Source organism: Pan troglodytes, chromosome 2 (assembly GCF_028858775.2).
Source record: "Pan troglodytes isolate AG18354 chromosome 2, NHGRI_mPanTro3-v2.0_pri, whole genome shotgun sequence".
NCBI lineage: Eukaryota > Metazoa > Chordata > Mammalia > Primates > Hominidae > Pan > Pan troglodytes.
The window spans coordinates 79563513-79589791 of NC_086015.1; the positions used below are offsets into that span (position 1 = coordinate 79563513).

Below are 26279 nucleotides of genomic sequence, written 5' to 3' on the forward strand. Positions count from 1 at the left end.
AAGTGAACATGTGGATAATCACAGCACCCACCTCATACAGGACTTGCAAGAAATTGAGACCCTGTCTGTAACAGATTCAGCAATCACTAAATAGAAACTGTCTCCTAAAAGCACAAGATGAGGCTCCTTGGTGGTATTTCCCATGTGAGGCTGCCATGGACTCAGAGGCCAAGTTCAACCTGCCTGTAGACAACCTCCAAGCCAGCTGGACACACATACACCCTCAGGCTCAGGATACCCAGGACAGAGTCCTGGATGCTTGAAGTCATGATAAGTATCCAGAATGACACAGAATTCCAGCCAGGCATGGTGGCTCACACCTGTAATCCCAGCACTTTGGGAGGCCGAGGTGGATCACCTGAGGTCAGGAGTTCGAGATCAGCCTGGCCAACATGGTGAAACTCCCTCTCTACTAAAAATACAAAAAAAATTAGCCAGGTATGGTTGTGGGTGCCTGTAGTCCCAGCTACTCAGGAGGCTGAGGCAGGAGAATCGCTTGAACCCGGGAGGCAGAGACTGCAGTGAACCGAGATTGCACCATTGCACTCCAGCCTGGGCAGCAAAAGTGAAACTCTGTCACAAAAAAGAAAGAAAGAAAAAAAAGAATGACACAGAATTTGCTAAAGGGGGAGAAAGGGCTTTCTTCCAAAGCTGGGCCTGGTTTCCACAGAGAGTCTTCCAGATGAAAATTAAGCAGCTCTTCACAAGCACCTCAGAGGAGAACCCCTCACCTTGATGAATCAGGCACACAGGCGGATCCAAGACAATTGGCTGTGTGCGTGTGAACAAGCCTATGGTGGAAATGCAGTGCTTTATTTGTTTGGGGTGGTTTAATCACCAGGAGGGAGAAGCTTCTAAAGCAGCATTCAGAGGTGGCTGTTGCCTGGGTTTTCTGGAAGGGGGAGGTGGTGAGGATGAGGGCTTCCATTTCATCTGCAGGCCCCTTGCAGAAGGAGCTGGGGAAAGCTTTGCAGCCATCTGCACACTGTTTGCCATCTTGTCTGACTGGGCAGCCGAACTCCAGATGGGGGCAGATGGGATAGCTCTTGCTACCGTATTTGGAGAGAGATGGCAGGGAAGTCAGCCCCCGTGAAGAAGACAGGAGCAGGCAGGTGCTGGACAGTGCTGTCCAGGCACCTGGGGCTGAAGTGTCCAACCCCACAGCCTCTAGGTACCACTAAAGCAGCCCAAGAGGGTCTTCTCTGTCCATCTCCATCTTGGCACCTACAGACACTTGGAGAGAGTCCTTCACATGGGAACTCGCAAATGCACACTGATAACCCCCACAAGGAACTCTCATATGTAGCAAGTGAAAAGACAGGATGCCAGTTAAACTTGAATTTCCGATAAACAACAAATCATTTTTTAGGGTAAGCAGGTCCCAAATATTGCATGGGATATATTTGCACCAAAAAAAAAAAAAAAAAAAAAGGTTAATGAGAAACTCAGGTTTAATTGGACCTCCTGTATTTTACCTGGCAAGCCTAACCCTGCATAAACACATCCTCAAGCTTGAAACTCAGAGAAGCCACGGCCGTGCTCACACATGTGCACAAACCCATATGCCTTACAGAGTCAAGGGCTGTGATGAGGGGGTCCCCACCCTTGCACACTTCCCTGTCCTCTGTCTGGGCTCAGAGTGAACAGGGGGTCACCTGGCATCCACGTCTAAGCTGGGCTTGGAGGTGTCCTAATGAAGCAGGATGCTGACCTGCACTTCCCCAGCTCAGCGGGGGCTGCAGCCAGGCCTAGCTTCCAGTCTCGGGCCTAGAACACACAGCACAGCCCTAGACCTTGGCAAGAAGTCTTCATCTCAAGGGCCACTGGTTCAGGACCTATTAGAAGCCCCACTTCTTTCCTCTGTTTCTGCTGCCATTGCCCCCATCTCTGACCCTGCCACCCAATCACTCTATAAACACAGCAGGTACTAGGGGTGGCTCTGGGCTTGGCACTAAAGACAATGCCCCTGGTAAAGCCTCAGTCTAGCAATGACAGTCAACAACGTATCAGCAACAGCCCTGCCCCACATGTGCTGACTGCGCACAAGGGCGGCGCTGTGAACGTGCTCTCAACAGTGATCTCACTGAACCCTCATGGCAGCTCTAGGATGCAGACAGTAGCATCACATTATCCCCATTTTACTTATGAGAAAACTGAGGCCTGAAGAAGGCAAACACAGGCCTAGGGATTTGCAGTAACATTGCCAGGAATGTTTGAGAAAGCAAACTTCTCCAGAGTGAAGCAGTCTGCCAAAGCTCAGAAGACAGAGTCCCTGTTAGCAGGCGCTGGGAGGACTGGGGACAGACAAGCGGGTAGGGGCTGGACCCCCCCAGGACACCAGAGTGCAGACTGGTGTGAGTAAAAGAAAGAGAGGCTGTCGTGCCATCATCTGCAGAAGATGATGTCTACAGATGACAGTACCATGTGAGCCCTTGGGGAGCCGGATGACTGGATGGAATTTTGCACAGGATGCAAATTAAGCACAGATCCCCCTCTGACCTAGACAGCCCACCTCCAGGAACATCTCACAGAAATGCACACACAGAGCACCAAGTGATGTGTGCAAGGAAATTCATCAGAACACCGTCTGTGATTGGGAAAAGGCGGAAACCATCCAAAGACGTATCGGTGCAGGGCTGGTTAAACGAAACGTGGTGCATCCACACGTCAGAATAACTGCTGGGAGAAGAAGGTGGTACACAGGTTCCAACATGAGACAATGTCAAAGACATGCTGCCTGAAAACCAGGCTTTCCAAAGAATAAATATAGCATTATTCCATTTTTATTTTTTTAAAAAGGTTACAATAAACACTTATGTGCAAATACATGTGTTTGCGTGCACAGAGGGGAAAGGTGTGGACAGGAACAGAAAACCAAACTCTGCGTGTTCTCACTTATAAGTGGGAGTTGAACAATGAGAACACATGGACACAGGGAGGGGAACATCACACACCAGGGCCCATCGGGGGTTGGGGACAAGGGGAGGGAGAGCGTTAGGACAAATACCTAATGCATGCGGGGCTTAAAACCTAGATGATGGGTTGATAGGTGCAGTAAACCACCATGGCACATGTATACCTATGTAACACACCTGCACGTTCAGCACATGTATCTCAGAATGTAGAATAAAAAATAAAAAGAAATCAAAGAAAAAGGTGTGGAGAGGTATACCCCAACCCTTCCCAGTGTTACCTCTGAGAAGTAAGATCAAGAAAATCAAATCAAGAGGAAGTTTTGTGTTTTGTTTTCTATATAAATTTTTCATTTTTTTTATTTTTTATTTTGGAAACTTTGTCTCACTCTATTGCACAGGCTGGAGTCCAGGGACACAATCTCGGCTCACTGCAACCTCCTCCTCACTGCAACCTCCTCCTCACTGCAACCTCCTCCTCACTGCAACCTCCTCCTCACTGCAACCTGCTCCTTCTGGGTTCAAGTGATTCTCTTGCCTCAGCCTCCCAAATAACTAGGATTACAGGCACGCACCACCAAGCCCGGCTAATTTTGTATTTTTTGTAGAGACAGGGTTTCACTATTTTGGCCACCTGGTCTCTAACTTCTGGCCTGCCCGCTTTGGCCTCCAAAACTGCTGGGATTACAGGTGTGAGCCACCATGTCTGGTCCACATTGCTTGAATTCTCAGACCACATGGACCCTCTCATCTGGCCCAATTGCAAGAGTCCAAGGCAGGAAAGGCAGAAGGCAGGGGCTTACCCCTCCATCAGGACAACATAGAACAGAGTCAAAAAAGAAAAACATGAATGGGTCAGTCAAGAGGGCCGTGCGCGTGCCCTCCCGGGCACCTACACCTTGCAACTTAAGCCGACAGGCTTTCAAGCCACAGAGTCTTCCTCCCCAGAGACTAGCAAGGACACAAGCCCTGGCCAGGCCCCTCGAGGAGGATGGTCTGAGGGACAAGGTGGGGTGCACAGTCAGGGGTGGCAGGAGGAAAAGGGGACAGGAAGCCAAGGAAACCAGGGCACCCCATGCTTCCTGAAGGCCACCAGAACAGGGCGCCACACAGAGCCCCTGCATACCTGTTTCTACAACAGCCTGAACACAAGGAAAAGGAAAACAAGGAAAATACACAAAGCCACGACTCACCTGGAGCAGGTTAAATAAAGGTGTGTGACTTTGTCTTCATGTCCTTTGGAATTGGAAATCCAAGCTTCCTCTCCTGTGCCTTTAAGGCCCTGGCTGCTGCCCCACAGCTCCCTTCTCTTCCCTCCTCCTCCTGTCCCGACTCTTTTTTTTTTTTTTTTTTTTTTTTTTGAGATGGAATCTTGCTCTGTTGCCCAGGCTGGAGTACAGTGGCACAATCTCAGCTCACTGCAACCTCCACCTTCCGGGTTCAAGCAATTCTCATGGCTCAGCTTTGCGAGTAGCTGGGATTATAGGTGTCACCACTTCTGGCTAATTATTGTATTTTTAGTAGAGACAGGTTTTCACCATGTTGGCCAGTCTGGTCTCAAACTCCTGGCCTCAGGTGATCCCCCAACATGCCTCCCAAAGTGCTGGGATTAAAGGTGTGAGTCACCATGCCCGGGCCTCTTGTCCTAACTCTGCCATCTCTTTGCAGTCTCCCCCAAGCAGCTTTTCCTGGGCCCGCCCTGCCCTCCTCCAGAGCTGCACTCTCAAACCATCCCCCAATGCCCCCAGGCCCTGGCTCCTGTCCCGGGGCTCTGATCCTCAGCTGGTGAGGTCCAGAGGGTCAGAGGGAGCCAGATTCCCTAGAGAAGCTAAGGCAGGAGCCCTGTGCTTAGGCAGGAGCTTAGCTAAGCTCAGGCAGCTTAAGCTAAGCTCAGCTAAGCTCAGGCAGCTTAAGCTAAGCTCAGCTAAGCTCAGGCAGCTTAAGCTAAGCTAAGCTCAGGCAGCTTAAGCTAAGCTCAGCTAAGCTCAGGCAGCTTAAGCTAAGCTCAGCTAAGCTCAGGCAGCTTAAGCTAAGCTTAGCTAAGCTAAGCTCAGGCAGCTTAAGCTAAGCTTAGCTAAGCTAAGCTCAGGCAGCTTAAGCTAAGCTTAGCTAAGCTAAGCTAAGGCAGCTTAAGCTAAGCTTAGCTAAGCTAAGCTAATCTTAGGCAGGAGCTAAGCTAAGCTAAGGCAGGAGCCCTGTGGGTAACCTGCCCCCTTCCAGGTGGGGCTGAATAGAAGGGGGAAAGGCTGCCTCCAGAATACAGGGCTCTCAGAGGCCCTGGGGATCTGTGCTGGCAGTCAGGAGGACTGTCACCTCAGCGCAGTTGCCTGCAAGGAGGGCTGTGCAGGAAGCTGCATATTGCTCAGAGAACAAAAAAAGGAAATTAAATGCACCATCTGGTTATTAGGATGAGCTTTTGAGGCAGACACTTAAATATGCATGCCTAGACATTATAAAACTTGGGGGGAAAGTTAATTTCAGTAACGCCAGTTCTTGTGCTTGCAGAAACCATTCTTTTATCTCCCTTCCTAGTAATCTGGGGGCTCCATCCCTCAGAGTGGCAGTGCCAAGACAGCTGGCCTCACTGGGTTTTGTAAGCTGTGCAAGCTGAGATCCCAAGCCCTTGCCTGGAGACCCATCTTAGGAAAATGTTAGAACAGGGCAACAAATTGCCATTTCCTCCCTCTTATCTCTTCCCCATACAAAAATCAGAAAGCACCCTAGCCCAGTGCCCAGCCACAGTGATGGGGAAACCCCACTCAAAACCCTGGGTTGTGCCCCTGACACCAAAGACCTGCAAAATTGGGACTCACCTGCTGCAACCCTAGCCCAGACCTGTGTACATTTCAAGGGTGGCCGGACTCATGGACGCCTGGGACATCAGGGTGGTACAAAGTCCTCTTAACCTAAGACTGTCGGGGTACAAGGATCAGCATTTTTTTTCCTTTTTCTTGAGGGCCAGATGGTAAATAGTTCAGCTTTGCAGGCCATAGGTCTCTGTCCCAACTATTCAACTCTCCATTGTAGCAGGAAAGCAGCCACAGACAATATGCACTGAAATGGGTGCGGCTGTGTTCCAATAAATCTTTATTTGTATGAACAGGCAGGGGGCTGGTTCTGGCCTGTGGGCTACAGCCTGCCTCCTCTGCTTCAGCGTAATCTCCAAGGACCCATCCATCTCGTAGACCAGCAGCTGGCACACAGGAGCTGCTCAGATACTTGAAGGAGGAATGGAGAAGGCAAGCAGCCCCCAGTGCGCAGACGTGAGGGTCTCCCAGCAGCACCATCCTTTGCCATCTCATGCTGAGGGACAAAGCCAGAGCAGGGCTCTCCACCAAGGCTGGGTTCTCCTTCAAGGAAATGTGATAACAGGACAGAAAGCGTCGTGGAAGGACAGGGGCTTTGGAGTCCCACAAACCACAGTTTGCAAGACCAGGAGCAACCTGCACTTCCTTGCACACACCGTGGGTGGGTGCTGGAGCATCTAGACTTAGAGTGAATCTTTTCCCCCTCCTCCCCCAACTGGCCTCCATTACACTTCCAGCAACAATGTGGCGTATGTACACAATGGAATACTATTCAGCCTTCAAAAAGAAGGAAATCCTGCCATTTAAGACAACATGGATGAGCCTGGAGGATATTATGTTAAGTGAAATAAGCCAGGCACAGAACGACAAATACTACATGATCTCACCTATATGTGGAATCTAAAAAAGTTAAACTCGGCCAGGCACGGTGGCTCATGCCTGTAATCCCAGCACTTTGGGAGGCTGAGGCTGGCAGATTGCTTGAGCCCAGGAGTTCGAGACCAGCCTGCATAACATACCAAGACCCCATCTCTACAAAAAATTACAAAAATTAGTGGAGCGTGGTGGTGCATGCCTGTACTCCCAGATACTCAGGAGGCCGAATTGGGAGGATTGATTGAGCTTGGGAGGTCAAGGCTGCAGTGAGCCAAGATCACAACACTGCACTACAGCCTGGGCAATAGAATGAGATTGTCTCAAAAAAAAAAAAAAAGAAATAAAAAGAAAAGAAAAAAGTTGAATTCACAGAAGCAGAGTAGAATGATGGTTGCCAGGGTGGGGAAGTGGGCAGATGCCAAAGGACACAGAATGTCATTTTTAGAGAAGAAGAATAAGTTCAGGATATCCATGGGGCAACATGGTACCTATAGTTAACAACAACATATCATACACTTGGAAATCACTAAGAGAGTAGATTTTTTAAGTGTTCTCACCACAAAAAAATAAGTCTGGGAGGTGATATGTTATTTAGCTTGATTTAGCCATTTCGTAATGTATACATACTTCAATCACATCATGTTGTATACCCTCTTGTACGTAATTTTTGTCAATTCAATAAATTCAATAACTCCAAAAAACAAGATATTCTCTTTACAAAAATAATTATTAAAAATAAAATTCAGAATTCTATTTTATTTATTTATTTATTTTTGAAACAGAGTCTCGCTCTGTCACCCAGGCTGGCTGAAGTGCAGTGGTGCAATCTCGGCTGACTGCAACCTCTGTCTCCCAGGTTCAAACGATTCTCCTGCCTCAGCCTCCCAAGTAGCTGGGATTACAGGTGTGTGCAATAACACCTGGCTAATTTCTGTTTTTTTTTTTTTGGTAGATACAGTTTCGCCATGTTGGCCAGGCTGGTCTCGAACTCCTGACCTTAGGTGATCTGCCAGCCTCGGCCTCCCAAAGTGCTGGGATTACAGGTGTGAACCACTGCGCCTGGACAGAATATAAAAGATTGTTTAATTCAACAAAAACATTAAAACATAGATTATTTCTATAAGTGGTAATTGTTCTAACATGTTTTGGTCAAAATAGTCTCCTTACCCATCCATAATTAAATGGTTAATTGACATTTGATTGGATTTTGATAAAGTTTTCAAATCATGATTGACTTTTCCAATGTACAGTAAAATGTGTTTGAAAATATTTCATAAAAATTAATATTTAAAAATGGTCAGGCATGGTGGCTTATGCTTATAATCCCGCACCTTGGAGGCCAAGGTGGACCGATCACTTGAGATCAGGAGTTTGAGACCAGCCTGGCCAAACCTCATCTCTACTAAAAATACAAAAGTTAGTCAGGCATGGTGGCACGCACCTGCATTCCCAGCTACTTGGGAGGCTGAGGCAGGAGAATCCCTTGAACCTGGGAGGTGGGTTCCCCAGGCTTACAGCAAAACCCCCATCTTGTCTGTCTCCACTCTCATCCCAGGCAATCATGGTCATTTCCACAGCCTCAACCACTGTCTACCTGGGATGCCTCCCAAGCCCGAGTCTCCAGCCCAAACCTGCCTTCCTAGCCCCAGACCCATCTGTCCTGGCACACATTGCCCCCTGGGTCCCAAGCAACATCAGCCAATGAGTTCAACATCAACTTCCTGTCCTTGCCTGACACTGCCAGCCCTGAGATCAGACTTGACCATTCACCTCCAGTACCTGATAGGTCTATCAGTGCTTTGGAACATATCCCACAAACATTCCCCAAACCAGGCACTGGACTCCACACATCAACACTGTCATGTGAGTCACCAGCATCCCTGGCAGGGACCCCTGTCCCAGCCTCCAACCCATCTCCTTCCTGTCCCTTGAGTTCTGTGTCACATTCCAGAGGCCACAAGAAGAAAAATGACCACCTTAATGAAATTAAAAGAATTGAGAAGACATTTCCCTATGGTCCAAAGTCTTTCCAACTGAGAAACACATATCAAGATCCAGACTGCCAGCCCTGCGGTTAAATGTTCCTGAAATAATTAAAGCCCAGGACAACACAGCCCCCACTCCACAAGTACTCCCAGCACAGTAAGACTTGCTTCTCTGCAGGAGCTTGAAATGTCCAGTGTGTACCCTGTCTCTCTCTGTCATAGCTAACAGGAATGTGCTCCGTGTCTTCTTCCTGCTCAAAGTACCGTCTACCAACCTGCACAGGCAGCACTTTCAGCCGAGGGGGATGCGAGAACTTCCCACCATTTCCCACTTATGCACTGCATTCCTCAGGAACCTGCCTCACAAATTACAAGAGCGCCACGGCAGACACAACACGTTCCAGTGGGTGGCCATGTCTTCATGTCAGCTTGAAAGATCTTCGCCAGGGAAATATCTATATCTCGGCAGAGAGAGCTTCAGCCTGTGTAGTCCAGCTGTGCTCAAATGGAAATCCAGAAACCCAGATGTTGGTCAAAACACCCTGTCTTGGAGAGCCGGCTCTGCAGGTCCCCAGCGTGGGAGTGAACTGGGTGGGCCACCTGCCCTGCCTGCCCACATCCCTGCCTCCTGGAATCCTGGACCCTGAGAACCAGGGGGATGTGGTGGGGAACAGGCAAGTCTTGTGCAGAAAGCCAAGATGCCACCCAAATCCACTCTGCAGTATAGGTGGGTGATATTCTGGTCTGCACCACACCAGCGCATGAGGGGATGGAGGATGGAGTCTAGACAAGCCAAATGTAAAAAGATATTGCCCAAGTATTTTGTGCTTTGTCTGTGTTACAATGCTATGCCTAGCCCAGCGTGGTGGCTCACACCTGTGATCTCAGCACCTTGGGAGGCCGAGGCAGGCAGATCACCTTAGGTCAGGAGTTTGAGACCAGCCTGACCAACGTGGTGAAACCCCATCTCTACTAAAAATACAAAAATTAGCCGGGTGTGGTCGTGGGCACCTGTAATCCCAGCTACTCGGGAGGCTGAGGCAGGAGAAACACCTGAGCCCAGGAGGTGGAGGTTGCACTGAGCAGAGATCATGCAACTGCACTCCAGCCTGGGCAACAGAGTAAGACTCCGTCTTAAAAAAAATAAAAATAAATAAATTCTATGCCCAGCATTTTCCATGTACTGTCTTATTATCTCAGTAAATCCCACATAAACTTCCTATGAAAGTGTATCTCATTTATCTCCATTTTATAGATGAGAAAACTGAGGCCCCTGGAGTAGTATTAATTTTCCAAGACCGCATTGCTCATAAAGGGTACAGCAGGGACCCAAGCTCAACACTCTCACTCTCAAACATTTCCACAAGTGTAGACCAATGGCTCTCAACTGGGGTGGTTTTGCTCACGTACAACTCCCTTGCTCCATGATATTTGAAACCATCTGGAGACATCTGGGGTAGCCATAGCAGGGAGGGTAGAATGGCACTTAGAAGATGGAGACCAGAGATGCTGCTAACCATCCTACAACACACAGGACAGCCCCACCACCACCACCACGAATGGTCTGACCCCAAATGTTGTGACTGTGCCAAAGCTGACAAACCCAGGTTTCTCCTCAGCAAGAAGAGAAAATACCTGCAACATGGATGCACCTCTACAGGAGCCCCAGGCTGACAATAACCTTCCTGATCTGGTTTCAACCCTGGATACTTTTACCTGGTGCGTCCATCGGGGATTTCAGGGACTCCAACGAGTTACCCTTGAATGCTCGGTTCCGCCTGACAAACCAGAAATCTCTGCCGAGGTGCCTGGTCTTGAGGAAGGCTCAGCAAGTGGTTGAGGTTGATAACCAAATACATAGGAGAGACTTTTCTCTCCCTCCAGGAGGAGCTGTGGGTCAGACACACCCTGGGATCATTCACAAGCAGTCAATAAAGGCTTGGGGAGGGCCAGGTTTTCTAGGCCTTTTCAATGGGGTGGGTGTTTGTGGATACACAAGAAGTCTGTGAAACTTCTGATATTGGCAGGAAATCAACACCCCCCACCCTCCACACTCCACCCCCCCCCCCACCTCCCCACCATAAACACATGCCCTGCAGCAGGACTTGGCACTCAGGGGCTCCTGGAGGCCCGATTTTCCTGTTAAAACATCCTCTAGCCACCAGCGAATAAAGCAACCCCTTGCCACCCAACCACAAGAGCACAGCCTGGGAGCCACTCCAAGGGACATCCAGTCACATTAAAACCTCAGCCATCGAGAGCACCAGGCCTGGCGATGAGAAAGAACATTTTATCCTTAAAAGCATCTGAATGCCCATGCTGCTTCTTGCAAAGAAAAGTCCAAAATAATCTATTAAAGAACGAGGATGGTTTCGACATTTTTACCAAGTTAATGGTCTACGCAGACAAAATCTCGTAAAAGGGCACTCTGTTCTTCTTGATCCACTCAGACATGGCCTGTGAGTGAAGAAACAGGCTCTCTTTCTCAAAGAAACTGCTGCTGATCCTCACACCAGCCTAACACTGCTTCATGGGTCCTTCAAAGAGAGTATTCCCATAGAAACTAAAAGGGAAGAGGAATGTGTCTGGCAGGCATTGTGGGCAGCAGTGGGCTTTGGGCCAAATTTTAAATTTGAAAATCAAGATTCCCTCTTTTCGAGCGGCCGCTGGACGAGCAGATACAGACACCGTGAAAAGAGGGTGCCATATTCAGATTCAGGAAACAAGGATGGTTTCTGTTCAGTTCCTGCATCATCCTTCAGGTCATGCGATTCCCATTTCCCTCTGTGGACCAAGAAATTCAGTGGGGTTTCTGCCTTCTAAATATTTCATTATCAATATGTCATCCTTTTAGCCTCCAGAAAGCATTTTAACATGGAGATTCTGGCTTAAGACAATTGTGGGTCTGTCTCTCTCTCTCTCTTTTCCTTGAAACAGGGTCTCACTTTGTCACCTAGGCTGGAGTGCAGTGGCATGATCACAGCTCACTGCAGCTGGACCTTCCAGGCTCTAGCAATCCTCCCACCTCAGCCTCCCAAGTACTTGGGACTACAGGCACACACCACCATACCTGGCTTTTTTTTTTTTTTTTTTTTTTTGGTAGATATGAGGCTTCACCACGTTGCCCAGGCTGGTCTTAAACTCCCGGGCTCAAGCGATCCTCCCCCTTCGGCCTCTCAAAGTGCTGGGATTATTGGCTTGAGCCACCACGCCCGGCCAAGAACCTTGTCTCTTGTGATGCACCCGAGAACAAAACTTCACTGCAAAAACAAACCAAGGCATGAGTTTCAGTCCTAAGTCCCATTTATCCACCATACACTATGTGCCAGGCACAACGCTAAGTGCTTCTATGGACGAGCTTCCCTTAATCTCATCAGTAACAACCCCAGGCAATGGGGCCTGTTGACCGATCCATCTGCCACTGAAGACAGTAAGGCTCAGAGAGGGTAAGTGGCCTGTGCCATGTCAGCCAGCTAAGGAGGGGCAGAACCGGGACGCAAACCCCAGCCGCCTGGTTCCAGACTCGCGTTCCCAAGGTCCCACTACACTTGGTCCCTCCACTGCATTCTGGTATCCTGGTCTTTGGCAGTGTCCATGTAAAAGAGGGAGGTAGAGAGAGTGAGAGGGACTTCACGCAATAAAGTTTCCCGGCGTTACACTGCCACCGTAATTGTGTCCCCGACCAGGACCTCTCCCTTCTCATCCTTTCCGTGATCAGCCCTGGAAAACCTTCCTGAGAACTGTCCTCCTTCTCCCGGGATCTCAGAGAAAATTCACCTGAGTTCAGTGTCCAGGTGACCCAAGCTCTGAATGCAGTAAAGTGCACGGGGAGATGAGGATGTCACCATGAACAAGCCTCCCAGACAGCATCCAGGGGCAACCCCAAGACTGGGCAGCGGGGGCTCTGATGCAGCCCATGGCGAAGAGGGCTGCCCGTGCTGCTTCAATGGGTTCAGAATGAAGGCCGCCCTCTCTCCCATGTGGGGCTCATTAACCACGAATCAAATTATTAAGACGAGCTCAGCTGAGCAAATGGTCAAACATAAAAACATGTGGAAGGAACAAAGAGGTCAACCCCATTATCCATCAAAAACCATCAAGGTGGCGGCCCTCACTGAGGGGTACAGCTCTCCAGTGGGCCCTCATCTGCCCTCCAAACCCACGTGCCTCCCCAGTGGAAGGCCAGCAAAGCCACACAGGAAGAGTTGGGGTAGGAAAGCAGAAAGTGAACCCCAGGAGGACAGGCTGACCACGGAGCCCCATCGCACACACACAGGCCCGGTGACTCAGGGGTCCACGTGTGCAGGACACCGGGAGCTCACAGGGACAGCGTGCCGGGGGATGCAAGGAACTTTGCCTCTCTGTCCCTCTCTGTAGGGATGGAAAGAGGAGAGCGATTTCTGGGATGGAAGCCATCTGCCTCCTCTCAACTCTCGCTGCCCAACCAGAAAGGGAAGAAAAACAGGAAGATGCGGGGCAGGTGAGCTGGGTGAGCGCCGCCAGCCCGCAGCCCAGCAGAGCAGGGCTTGGCCAAGCCTGGCGCCAGGGACTTCCCCCCTACCCCCACCACAAGCCCCTCACCAGGTGAGAGGCACCGACAGAGTCCCAGACAGATGCCCCAGACAGGATGCCCAGAGCAACCCCCGCCCCTTCCCCTGCTGGGGGCCCCCAGGACGCGGGGCTCCCCCTCCCCTTTTGGCTAGCCGCAGAGTCCAGCTGGTCTCCCGGCCAGGGACGTCGTGGGAGAATCAGGAAGTCGAAGCCACACAGCCGAGAAGGGGCAGCTGGCGTCTCGGAGGCCGTCACGAGCTGTCACTCCGCGCCCGCCGGAGATGCCGCTCAGTTACCAACTTCAACGCAGGGCCGGCCACGGAGACTCCCGCCGCCCCTACCCCGCGTCCCTGGCACCCCCGGACCCCCGCGCCCGCGTCACTTACTCCTCTGCCGTCGCCACCTGTCTGGGTGCCGGTCTCCTCCCTGCCCGGCCGCGGCGCGTCCTCCCCGTCCTCGCAGTCCTCGGGCTGTGCGCTTCCCCCCCTCCAGCAACAGCCGCAGCCTCTTCCCCTCGGAAGGGACGTCGTCCTCCTCCCTCCTGGGCCGGCCATCCCCGCCTCGGGGCTTGCCAGTGTCTTCGGAGCTGCCGGAAGGACTGGCCATTGCTCCGGGGGCTCTGCCTGCACTTGGGGAAGAGGAAGGACCCGGCGCGAGCGGCCTCTCGTCGGAGCTGGGGCGTCTGAGCGCGGGCTCGGTGGGTCTGCGCGGCGCGGAGCTGGGCGTCGGGGCCGGCGCGGGCTCCTCCGTGGGCCGCTCCTGGCTCTCTGGCGCCCTCTGCTGGCCGCTCGCGCGCACCGCGGAAACGCCGTGCCGGGGCCTGCGCCGCGCTCACCTGCCCCGGCCTAGGCGGTCGCTGTCCCCTGGCCGTGGCCAGGCCCGCTCCGGCCAGGCCCTGCACCTCCTCCCCGCCCCAGCCAGGTTGCACCCCGATGGTCTCCCTGCCCAAGGAGGAGAGAAGAGAAAGGACGCCCCGAGAGGGTGGACATCGGCCACAGCCACCTTGTCTTTGCTCTTACCCTGTGTCTTGCATGGTTTGGAGGTGGTGGGAAAACCGAGGCTGCTCAAAACTCGTGGATAATTCTGCCTGCAGGATGACAAGAATGCACCTTCGCATTGCCTACCAACAGATCTTTTTTGAGCATCTCTGTGGACCAGGAGTGGTGATGGGGGAGGGTATATTGTGGTGAACATGACAGGCATTGCCTTCACCCAGTGGGGCTCAGCGCTGGGTGAGAAGGCATTGAGAACGGACATTGTCAATTGGGCAAAAGGAGGCCAAGGAGAAGTGCTGGGTGCATGGGAACTGAAAAAGACAGGAGGCTCAGCAGGTCTTGGAGCTGGGAGAGGGACAGCAGCAGCGGCTGTTCCAAAGGAAGCAACAGCTGAGAGAGGTCTCAGAGAGTTGTTCTCAGCCCAGTGGAGCATGTTCGGGCAGAGGGAACAGCGTGTGCAAAAGCCCAGAGGCTGGGAAAGAAGCAGAAAGAGGACTGTGGGGCTGGAGCGTGGTGGGCAAGGGGAGAGAGGTGTGGTGGGCAGACAGATTGCCTGGGACCCAGCCGTGCAGGGACAGAGGAGATAGGGGATCCTTGCAGGCCCCCAGCCAGGGCTCAGGCACAGAGACAATGCAGGTGGGCAAAGGGAGGAGACGTGGAGAAATATTCTGGAGGCATGCCCTGATGAATGAGCCCAGGATGCATCCTTAGTGTCAGTGTGGAGGTCCTTCCTTGGCTGTGTGATGAGCTGAACCCGGGGGTATTTTCTGGACATTGAGGTGCTACACCAAGAGTCCAGGACAGGCTAAGTGAGCACCAGCAGCTCCTGGCCTACCTCGAAAGCAGGAGAGACAGGGGAGGCTGGGGAGGAAGGGGAAGCCAGGAAGGCAGGAGAGGCCAGGGAAGCAAAGGAGGCCAGGGAGGCAGTGGAGGCAGGAGAGGCTGGGGAGGCTGTGTCCTTTCCATGATTCTGCCCAGGATCCTAGGCCCCTGTACTCCCTGAGCTTCCCCACCCCAAGCACTGGAACCATGTTGCACAATGGTCTCTCCACTAAGCTCCTGATGGCGGCCCCTATCCTGCTGTGCTCCCTATTTCAACCCTAACAGCTCTCACAGTGGGCAGCACATAGTAGGTGCTCAGGAAACACTGGTGGGAGAGCACATGGGTCTGCTCAGCACCTTCCTCTCTCCTCCAGCTCTCCCCTGTCATGAAATAATTCTGATAATGACACATGGGCTTTGAGACCCTCTTCTATTGCTTTCCATATGCTAATCCATCTATACCTCACAGCAGCCCTGGGGGTGGATGCTATTAGGATGCCCATTTTACAGAGGAGGAGACTGAGGTACAAAGAGGGTAAGTGACATAGGCACACTACAGGGGCCGGGGCCAAGTGATTGCAGCACTCAATCCCCAAAGGCAAGGTGGACGCAGTTACCATAAAAGACAGCAGAGTCAAAGCTGCAACCAGAATAGCCTGACTCGCAGAGACCTATGGTGCCAGCTGATCGTGGCATTCCTAGAAGTGAAATAGATAAGAAGCCTGCCACATTTTTACTTGATCTGTGTTTGCAGAAGAGTTCTAGGTCAGGTGAGTAGAAGTCTAATCTGAATCATAAAGACAGAGTCACAGTCCCCAGTCAATTCCCAGACATAAGCCAGTTCACAGTCCCTCGTCTGAATGGGAAGCCAGGTCCCCTCCAGAAAGGACTCTGCTCCACTGCCAAAAATTTATACTGTCAATTTTTCTCCCAGCCTGCCCCCGAAGGAATACACAGCCTTTTACCAGGCTGACTGAACAGGGGAAAAGGAACTAATGAGATCTGTGCAGGATCACTGGACACAGGCTCTGAACTGGCACTAGGGTGAGACTAGGGTCTACCAGTCAGAATAGGCATTTTGGAGGTCAGATGAATGTTGGTGCAAGTTCATGTCATGATAGATCCATTGGGTCCCCAAATCCATTCTCTGGTTATATACAAAGGGGCCATGCTGAGATTCAAATTCAGGGCATCCAACATAGAGGCTGTGCTCTTACTCATGAAACATTCTGACACTAGTAACCTATTTAAAAATGCAAACACCTCCTGGGGCTAGCCAGAGTCCTCCAAACAGTCACGTAAATTGGTTCTGTCAAGGATTTCCTCCTACCCCCTGCTGAGAGCCAGTTGCAAGGAGAGACTATGGAAAGGCATTGGGTAACTTTGTTGCTAAAAGCTCTTTTGGATAAAGACGTTTGGGAAAAGAAGCAAATAGAGTTCAGCAGAAGAGGTAAGAAAGTAAGTTTATGTTTGGCCAGGCACGGTGGCTCACACCTGTAATCCCAGGACTTTGGGAGGCCAAGGTGGGCAGATCACGAGGTCAAGAGATCAGACCATCCTGGCCAACATGGTGAAGCCCCATCTCTACTAAAAATTCAAAAATTAGCTGGCCATGATGGCACACGCCTGTAGTCCCAGCTACTCAGGAGCCTGAGGCAGGAGAATCACTTGAACCCAGGAGGCAGAGGTTGCAGTGGGCCGAGATCATGCCAGTGCATTCCAACCCGGCAACAGAACAAGACTCCGTCTCATAAAACAAACCAAAAAAAAAAAAAAACCAAACAAAAAAAAGGCAGCTTATTTTTAAGCCTGAACAAGTGTAGTGGTTTAGGCGTTCTGCAAATACGGCCCCAATCAGGCTACAAGATGTTGTGGCAGCAACACTTACACCCAGTCACTCCTGGCTGGCTGAGCCACTTTTCAAAACACCCTTGCACAGCTGTGCAGAGGGGCTGGATCCACTGGCAGCCGGCAAAGCCATAACTCACACTATCACCACTCCCCTCAAACCCTTTCAGTAAGCACTTTATTTATTTTTTTTTTGAGACGGAGTCTTGCTCTGTCATCCAGGCTGGAGTGCAGTGGCGCAATCTCGGCTCACTGCAAGCTCCACCTCCCAGGTTCATGCCGTTCTCCTGCCTCAGCCTCTCAAGTAGCTGGGACTATAGGCACCCACCACCATGCCCGGCTAATGTTTCGTATTTTTAGTAGAGACGGGGTTTCACCGTGTTAGCCAGGATGGTCTCGATTTCCTGACCTTGTGATCCGCCCGCCTCAGCCTCCCAAAGTGCTGGGATTACAGGCTTCAGCCACCGCTCCCCGCCTGGTAAGCACTTTTAATCAATGCAACAAGAATAAACATTTGCTGCAGAGCAGCAATGTGCAGGGAGGAACATGGTTCCACTCAGGCTCAGAAAGCAAAACCTCCTGACTCTTTGCATCTATGCGAGAGCTCGCAGGAAAAGCCCTCTGTGTGGCTGCCAGCCTCACACACTCCCCAAGGGATGAGTTTCTCTTTCCATGTTAATCTATGCCCTGACGTGCCATCTGTCAACCACCACACCATTCTCAGTTGACATTTCAAAGCATCTTTGCCCTGTGAATAGTCACCAGCCCTGCCCTGCAAGCCCCCAGGTGACATTGAACTTAAATGAGAGAGAAAACAGGTTTCGGGGTGGATTTCAGTTCAGCATCTTGGAGTCTCTGTGTGGACATGAAATCTGTCTCCCCAGCTGTGGGCTGCATCCTTGTTTGTCATCTGGTTTGGTTCTTGGGGACTTGGAAACGTGTGGGCACCTTTGCAATTTGTCAAGAAGCTGCACAGCCCTTCCAACAAAAGCAAGCAATAGGAACAGAAGCCCAAGGCTTCAGATCAAGATGCGATTTAAAGCAGCCTCAGTGTAAAAGCAAACAGGATTCAGAGGGATGCTTAAGGCAGAGTCTAGTCCCCAGGGCAGCTATAAGGCAAAGAGAAAGAGAGAGAGATAGACAGAGACAGAGACAGAAAGACAGAGAGAGATGGGAGGAGACATGAGGCACCCAGGACTCTGCATCAAAATCCCTACAAGAGGGGCTTCCTAAGAATGCAGGAGGCTGAGGTGGGCGCACACAGAAGTTCAAGACTAGCCTGGGCAACATAGCAAAACCCTGTCTTTACAAAAAATACAAAAATCAGCCAGGTGTGGTGGTGTATGCCTGTGGTCCCAGCTACCCAGGAGGCTGAGTTGGGAGGATGGCTTGAGCCCAGGAGGTAGAGGCTGCAGTGAAACGAGGTAGCACCACTGCACTCCAGCCTGGGCAATAGAGTGAGACTTCATCTCAAAAAAATTTTCAAAAAGGATAACCCTGGCTACTTGAATGGATGGTAAGAAGGTAAGAGCAGAAGCAAGGAGACCAGCAGTGAGATTCTGTAGGTGGGAGTTCACAGTGGCTCAGACCAGGCTGGTGCTGAAGACCGGCTGGATTCTGTATATATTTTGATGATGAAGCAACTCACTGACTCTTGAAGAGTGGGCTCTAGGAGAATGTATTTTTAACAAGCTCTCAGAGGATTCTAATGCAGGCTGAAGTTGAACTCCTGATTTAGGTGAAGCTTCTGTTTCATCCTTGGGGAAGTACCTACTGACTTTTCTCCAAGCCACCTCAAAAGAGGCGCTAGACAAGATGTGCTCCAATGTCTGAACATGTGTGCACAGCTCTAGAGCCGACCTCAGGACACTGAGTCAAAGGTTAGGAGTACAACAGTGAACAACCACCATCCTCTTTTCAATGAGCTTTGCATTTAATGAGAGAAATAAAAAGCAAAAAAAAATCATTTTCAACTCAGAATGGTAAGAGTTATGGTGACAGTATGCCTGGGGCAATGGGAGCACAAAGAAGGGGCACCCAATCGGCCAGGTGCAGTTGTTCATACCTGTAATCCCAGCACTTTGGGAGGCCAAGGTGGGTGGATCACTTGAGGCCAGTTCGGAAACAGCCTGGCCAACATGGTGAAATCCTGTCTTTCTAAAAATACAAAAAAATTAACTGGGTGTGGTGGCAGGCATCTGTAATTCCAGATACTCAGAAGGCTGAGGTGGGAGAATTGCTTGAACCCAGGAGGCGGAGATTGCAGTGAGCCAAGATCGCACCACTGTACTCCAGCCTGGATGGCCAGAGCGAGACTCCGTCAAAAAAAAAAAAAAAAAAAAAAAAAAAAAAAAAAAAGCCAGGAGATGGGTGGGCATCCAATCTATATCAGGTGGTCAGAAATACTTCTCCATCACAGTACTCCTAAGTTGAAGACTAGGAAATGGTAGGAATTAGCCAGGTCGATAGGAGAGGTGTAGAAGATCATTCCCAGCAGAGGGAAGAGCATGTGCAAAAATCGAGACATGAGAGGGTGAGGAGCTGAGAGATGTTCATATAATTGTAAAAAGTGACTAATGTAGAGGTAAGTTGGAGCCAAATCTTAAAGGCTCTTTGTCATGTTTATCCTGTAGACAAAGGGAGACAGTAGATGTTTTTAGGCAAGGGAGTAATGATCCACTTTGTGCTATAAAAAGAGCAGTCTGGCTGGAGGAGAGTGGGAGGTGAGTAGACCAGGTAGAAGGCTGCAATACACCAAGTGAGACAAGATGGTTGGCTGGACCAAGGCTGTGGCAGTGAGGATGGAGAGGAGACAGTAGGCTAACTTGACTGAGAAAGAGGGAGGAATGCAGGATGAGGCCCAGGTGTTTTGGAAGCTGGGTGGATGGTGGTGTGAATCTGATGTGGTGAGCCCAGGCAAAAAAGGAAATCAGGAGATGAAAGGTAAGATGAGGTCAATGCAAGACAGAGAGCCAAGTGGAGATAACCAGTGGGCAGTTGGATTCATCAGCCTGGAGTTATACAGAGAGCTCTGGAATGGAAATAAAGAGGAAAGGACTTTGGGAATAGGTGAATCCTCCCAGAATAATGTGTAGAGAAAGGAGAATAGAACACAGGGGACAGAAAAAGGGAAGAGATTTGTTTTTAAAACCAACCATCCATCAGACATCTTCTAATAAAACACTTGTTAGAGGTTTCCTCAGTGTGAGTTATTCGGGACCAGAGCTAAAGACCATATTCCCAATAAAATCACTGCTGGGAAGGTCTTCATGAAAACATTTAATGCTGCTTTTAAAACAACAACAACAACAACAACAACAACAAAAAGGCTTTAGCTATTGCACAGACCCTGCAGCAACTTTTCGGCAAGAGTCTATCAAACACGAATCTGATCTGACTCAAGGAAGTGTCATATCAAGTGTAAAAATCCAATTCCAATGTCCATAAGAGCCTTTCTGCCAGGTACAAGACCCTAATCCAGTTGAAGTGATTTTCTATTGATGAATAGGCTGAGAATACACAGGTTGTTGGTTTTTCAGATTTCCCTCCCTGTGCCTTCATGCCAGCTGTGAAAGAGTCAAAAGGCTCCCAACTGTCAAAGTAAAAATGACACTTGGTCACAGAGGAAACAGATTATAGGTCAGTCACCTTGATGACTTTTTAACTATGAGGAGCCATTAATGTTACTGAATAAGCAAATCTGTTTGCATAACCAGATTTTCATAGGCTACTGGGAATAAAGGCTTTCCTAAGTGGGTGATTTGTAGAAAGATAGCCTTTGGGTCTCTGATGGAACAGCTCTGATGAGGAAATGTTCCTTTAATTATATGGAAGGCCAATTACCACGTTATAGCAACATTGTTTTGCATATTGCATATAATTTCACCATTTCCATAGCTTCAGCACTATAATTCTGGAGAAAATTCAAGCACCAAGAAGACACTTGAGGCACATTATGCTGGAGATAAAGATGTTTTAGCAAATTCAATTTAAGCCACAACATTAAAGTTATTTTGTTGAATAAAACATAATGCAATAATGAGCTTGTGTATGTCAACTCTGTAGTGGAGGTAATAATAGCTAGAGAGAGTATGTCCCATCTCCTATTTTTCATGCTCATTCGAGTAATAGATAATGCTATAGAGAGAACCTTTCTCTAATATGTGCTTCATCTCAGGCTAAGCGTGTTTTGTGCAACTGTGCTTCATGAAAAACAAAAAGGTAAAGGAACTAATTTGGGAGCCATTCACAAAAGTGCTACCACTTGATGTTATTTTATACTCTGAGATTTCTTATTCCCAGTGCCTACCAGGAATGTACTTTCTGGAGAAGCTCAGATTAATCACTCCTTATGAGAGGTGACAGTGTGCTGGCAGCCCTCACAGCCCTCGCTCACTCTCAGCACCTCCTCTGCCTGGGCTCCCACTTTGGTGGCACTTGAGGAGCCCTTCAGCCCGTGGCTGCATGATGGGAGCCCCTTTCTGGGCTGGCCAAGGTTGGAGCTGGCTCCCTCAGCTTGCACGGAGGTGTGGAGGGAGAGGTGTGAGCCAGAATCGGGGCTGTCCCCGGCACTTGCCTGCTGGCTGGAGTTCCAGGTGGGCATGGGCTTGGCTGCCCCACACTAGGAGTGGCTGGCCGGCCCTGCCGGCCCCGGGCAGTGGGGGGGCTTAGCACCTGGGCCAGCAGCTGCTGTGCTCAACTTCTCACTGGGCCTTATCTGCCTCCCCACGGGGCAGGGCTTGGGACCTGCAGCCCTCCATTCCTGAGCCTCCCCTGCTCCATGGGCTCCTGTGCGGCCCGAGCCTCCCCGACGAGTGCCGACCCTGCTCCACAGTGCCCAGTCCCATTGACCACCCAAGGGCTGAGGAGTGCGGACGCATGGTGAGGGACTGGCAGGCAGCTCCACCTGTGGCTCCTGTGTGGGATCCACTGGGTGAAGCCAGTGGGGCTCCTGAGTCTGGTGGGGACTTGCAGAACCTTTATGTCTAGCTAAGGGATTGTAAATACACCAATCGGCACTCTGTATCTAGCTCAAGGTTTGTAAAGACACCAATCGGCACTCTGTATCTAGCTCAGGGTTTGTAAACACACCAATCAGCACCCTGTGTCTAGCTCAGGGTTTGTTAATGCACCAATCAACACTCTGTATCTAGCTACTCTGGGGGGGACTTGGAGAACCTTTGTGTGGACACTCTGTAACTAGCTATTCTAGTGGGGACGTGGAGAACCTTTGTGTCTAGCTCAGGGATTGTAAATGCACCAGTCAGCACCCTGTCAAAACAGACCACTCAGGCTCTCTGTAAAATGGACTAATCAGCAGGATGTGGTGGGACCAGGTAAAAGAATAAAAGCAGGCTGCCCGAGCCAGCAGTGGCAACCCGCTGGGGTCCCCTTCCATGCTGTGGAAGCTTTGTTGTTTTGCTCTTTGCAATAAATCTTGCTGCGGCTCACTCTTTGTGTCCACACTGCCTTTATGAGCTGCAACACTCACTGAGAAGGTCTGCAGCTGCACTCCTGAAGCCAGTGAGACCATGAACCCACCGGGAGAAATGAACAATTCCAGACGTGCCACCTTAAGAGCTGTAACACTCACCACGAAGGTCCACAGCTTCACTCCTGAGCCAGCGAGACCACGAACCCCACCAGAAGGAAGAAACTCCAAACACATCCGAACATCAGAAGGAACAAACTCCAGATACGCCACCTTTAAGAACTGTAAAACTCACCGTGAGGGTCTGCAGCTTCTTTCTTGAAGTCAGTGAGACCAAGAACCCACCATTTCCAGACACATTTTACTTGGCACTGGGAGGTCTGTATGGAGCAAGTGAAGAAATCAGCAGAGTGAAGATAGAGGGAGAACAACGTGATGGGGGAAAGGCAAAGTTACTGCCATGTTGGTTTCAATTCTGCCACTGATGAGTGAGACCCATGACCTCCTCTCTCTAGGACTCTGTTGTTCTTATCTGTAGAGTGGAGGAATAGAGGGGCCTTTTAAAGTATTAACATTTCCTGACCTATCTGTAAAACACTTTTATTCAAACTGATGGGAATCTTGACTACTTTGCCAAGAGGACATAATAATCATCAAGCTGAATGCACCAAACAACATTGCCTGAAACTATCTAAGCAAAAACTGAGAAAGTTACACAGGACAGACAAACCTCCTATAAGAGTAAGAACTCTTTAGCGCATGCTTAGTGTGTCAAAGACAGTGCTGTGTTCACACCATTCCTCTTCCTGGACATGCAGAAAGGCTACATTTCTGAGCCTCCCTTGCAGTTAGTTTGGAGCCACGTGACTGCATTTCCACCAATACGAATGTAAGAAATCACTTCTGGGCCAAGGTTATCAAAGGCAAGTTTGAGCTATGTTCCCTCTCTTCCTATCCATATGGCTACAAGTGAAAAATTCTGAGATGGCAGAATTAAAAGATGGAAACCTCCAGAATCTCTGAATCACTGTTGGACAAGGGCCCCCAAGGAGAACCCCTGACCTGCACCAGACTATGCTATGGGTGCCAACCCACTGAGAATTCATGGTTTATTTGTCTCAGAAGCAGTCTATTGTTACACTGACTAACATCCTAAGGTTTGAGAGAACTAGTATATTGTTAATTGAAGCTAGATTTCAATTACACTGAGAACCTTATCTATTTAAAAATAAAAACTCTCCTAAAAAATAAATCCACATTCCTTTTAACCACATGTGGCACATTTGCAAAAAAAAAAAAAAAAACTGGCCACATATTAGGCCATAAAGAAGTCTCAACAAAATCCACTATAGGATTGACATTGTCCAGACCACGTTTCCCTGACCATAATGCAACAAAATTAGAAGTGAACAGCAAGAAGATAGCTAAACACAAGCATACATTTGGAAAATTAAAAATATCCTTTCATGAGTTCAATGAAAAATCACAATAGAAATTACTAAATGTTTACAACTGAATGAAAACAAAACTTTATATACATATATATGTGTGTGTATATATATATTTTTGTGAGTCTTCCAACTTTGTTCTTCTTTTACAAGGTTATTTGGGAAATTCTGGGTCTCCTGCAATTCCTCATACAGTTTTATGCTGTTTGTCAATTTCAGTGGCTGGGATGAACTTGTCGTAATTCTCATAGACCAGGGTCTGCATGTCGCTGTCTAGAGCCCAGATCTGCCGCACCATGTCCGTCTCACTGTCCATCAGCTGGGCCAGAGGGCACTCTCTATGCAGCTTGTCTAGGTAAACTTCCGGGTTGAAGTGCGCCCCGTTCAGATCAGTGGGGTCCAGGGGGTTGGGCCCGGTGGGGAGTCCCACCGCCTCCCCTTCCGAGAGGCCGTAGTAAAGCTTTAGCATCCTGTGCGCCTTCCGCCGTCGCTCCGTGAGGCTCCCCCTCGGGCCCTTCTGCGGAGTTCCCAGGTCCACACCCCGGGCTAGGCCCAGCGGCAGCTGCCGCCACCATAGCTCCAACTGCAGCCCACAGGCATAATTTTTATGTTTTTAAGTTGGATACATGGAGCTACTTGGCTTTTGCTTTCATCACATCATTGAGGAAAGAGGTGGTTGCTTATGGTACCCTTGTTTTTACTGCAACCTGTAATAGATGAGAACCTCCCTGTTGCAGAGAGCAAAACACTGAACTAAATTGTGCTGTAACACAGCCCTGTGTTGGGGGATTGGGAGTGATCATGCAAACGCTTGCAAATTTGCACAGTGACAGAGACAATCGTTTGGGCAGCTGTTCACTATATGAAAAGGCAACTGACCAAAAGTCAGTTACTGAGCTATCTCAATACTTTCATTTTATTTTAACTTTTGGCAGCAGGGTGCAATTAAAGGAGAGAAAGAAAACAAAGTGATAAATGTAAGATAATGTACACACATGTGTACAAGAAAGTAACAAGACAGGATGACTATTTGTCTCTTGGTTAGCTCCTTGGGCTCTATGTCTCCTTCCTCAGAGAACCTCACTTTCCTTTGTCTAGATTTGTTAGGGTGGAAAATCCAGGCGCCTGCTCCCCCATGATGGAAGCCAAAGACGTCCCTGGAGCCGCCTCCCGCTGCATCCTTTCCTGCACTGCCCACATGGACACAACTCAGCTGATTAGACTTCCTCTCAGAACTTTAGTCTTGAGCAAAGGGATTAAAGGGTGAAGTGACTGAAGGTATGCCCTTCCAAAGTGGTACGTAAGCTGATGGCTAAAGTTTGCCAAGCCCTTCCAAGCACTTTTTTTCGTAATTTTTATTTATTTATTTTTTTGAGACAGAGTCTTGCTCTGTCACCCAGGCTGGAGCGCAGTGGCATGATCTCGGTTCACTGCAACCTCTGTCTCCCAGTTTCAAAGGAGTCTCCTGCCTCAGCCTCCCAAGTAGCTGGGATTACAGGCATACGCCACCATGCCTGGCTAATTTTGTGTGTGTGTGTGTGTGTGTTTTTAGTAGAGACAGGGTTTCACCGTGTTGGCCAGGCTGGTGTCGAACTCCTGACCTTGTGATTCACCCGCCTTAGCCTCCCAAAGGGCTGGGATTACAGGCGTGAGCCACTGCACTCAGATTCAAAAAGTTTTAAGCAGAGCTCAGAGGTCTTAACCACAGGCACACCTGGGGAGCATTTTTGAAACACTTTCCAGCTTCCTCAATAGGAACGGAAGCCAAACTCCGAATTGATGACTCCTTTGAGGAAGTCGAGAGCTGTATGGAAAGCCAGGAACAGGGGCAAGGGAGAGATGTGTCCCGAATGATCCTGTGCCAATTCTTTCTAGAATCCTTGATGTGATCTCAGCTGCCCTTTCTATACTTGACACAGTGATTGTGGCACCCACTGGTCTAGCTGTGGTCTACAAGGAACCCCCAAAGGGAAGGGCACAGTGAGCAGGGGCATCAGCCTGAATGACAAGGATTTGAGACGGCAGGTTGGATGCACGGAGAGGACTGGCCAAATGCCATGTGTCTGGACTTAGACTGCCTGGTTCACCCCTGACTTCACCCTTTTTGACTTCATGATCTGGTAGAAGTTGTATGAAAATGCGTTGCTCCTTTTCTAGTCTGTAAAATCATCATGAAATGTGCACTAATAACTGGGAGACTATGCAGATGAAATGAAACAAGCTGCATAGAGCACAGAGCTCAGAGGCTGGCCTTCAGGAAGCCCTCAGTAAGGGTTCGTGATGCCATGGTGTCTGTCATCATCCTCTTTATCCTCATTATCACCTTCATAATGTTTTTGTTGTTCTTAGGGAATAGTTTAGAGGGACTGATTCCCTGTTATCATGGGTGAGATGTCTATGAAAAGGAGAACCAGTGGGGGAGGAAAGCAAAATTTTGAATAAGATTTCTGAGACCCCCACCACAACCAAGAACAGAAACTCCACAGTCTGCTGAGCGGACAGTTTGCACATTGGTATCCTCACATCTGCACACCACATTCTCCTGTTTGTCCTGAGGATGAGGAAACAAACAAGGCTCCCGACCGTCCCTCAGCACTCACTTGA

The 26279-nt window shown here is 49.6% G+C and overlaps 1 pseudogene; it reads right to left on the reverse strand.

Moving 5' to 3' along the window:
- The window catches only part of LOC107970439 (uncharacterized), a 77749-nt pseudogene extending 63550 nt beyond the window's left edge, over positions 1-14199 (reverse strand).
- Between the last annotated feature and the right edge of the window lie 12080 nt (positions 14200-26279).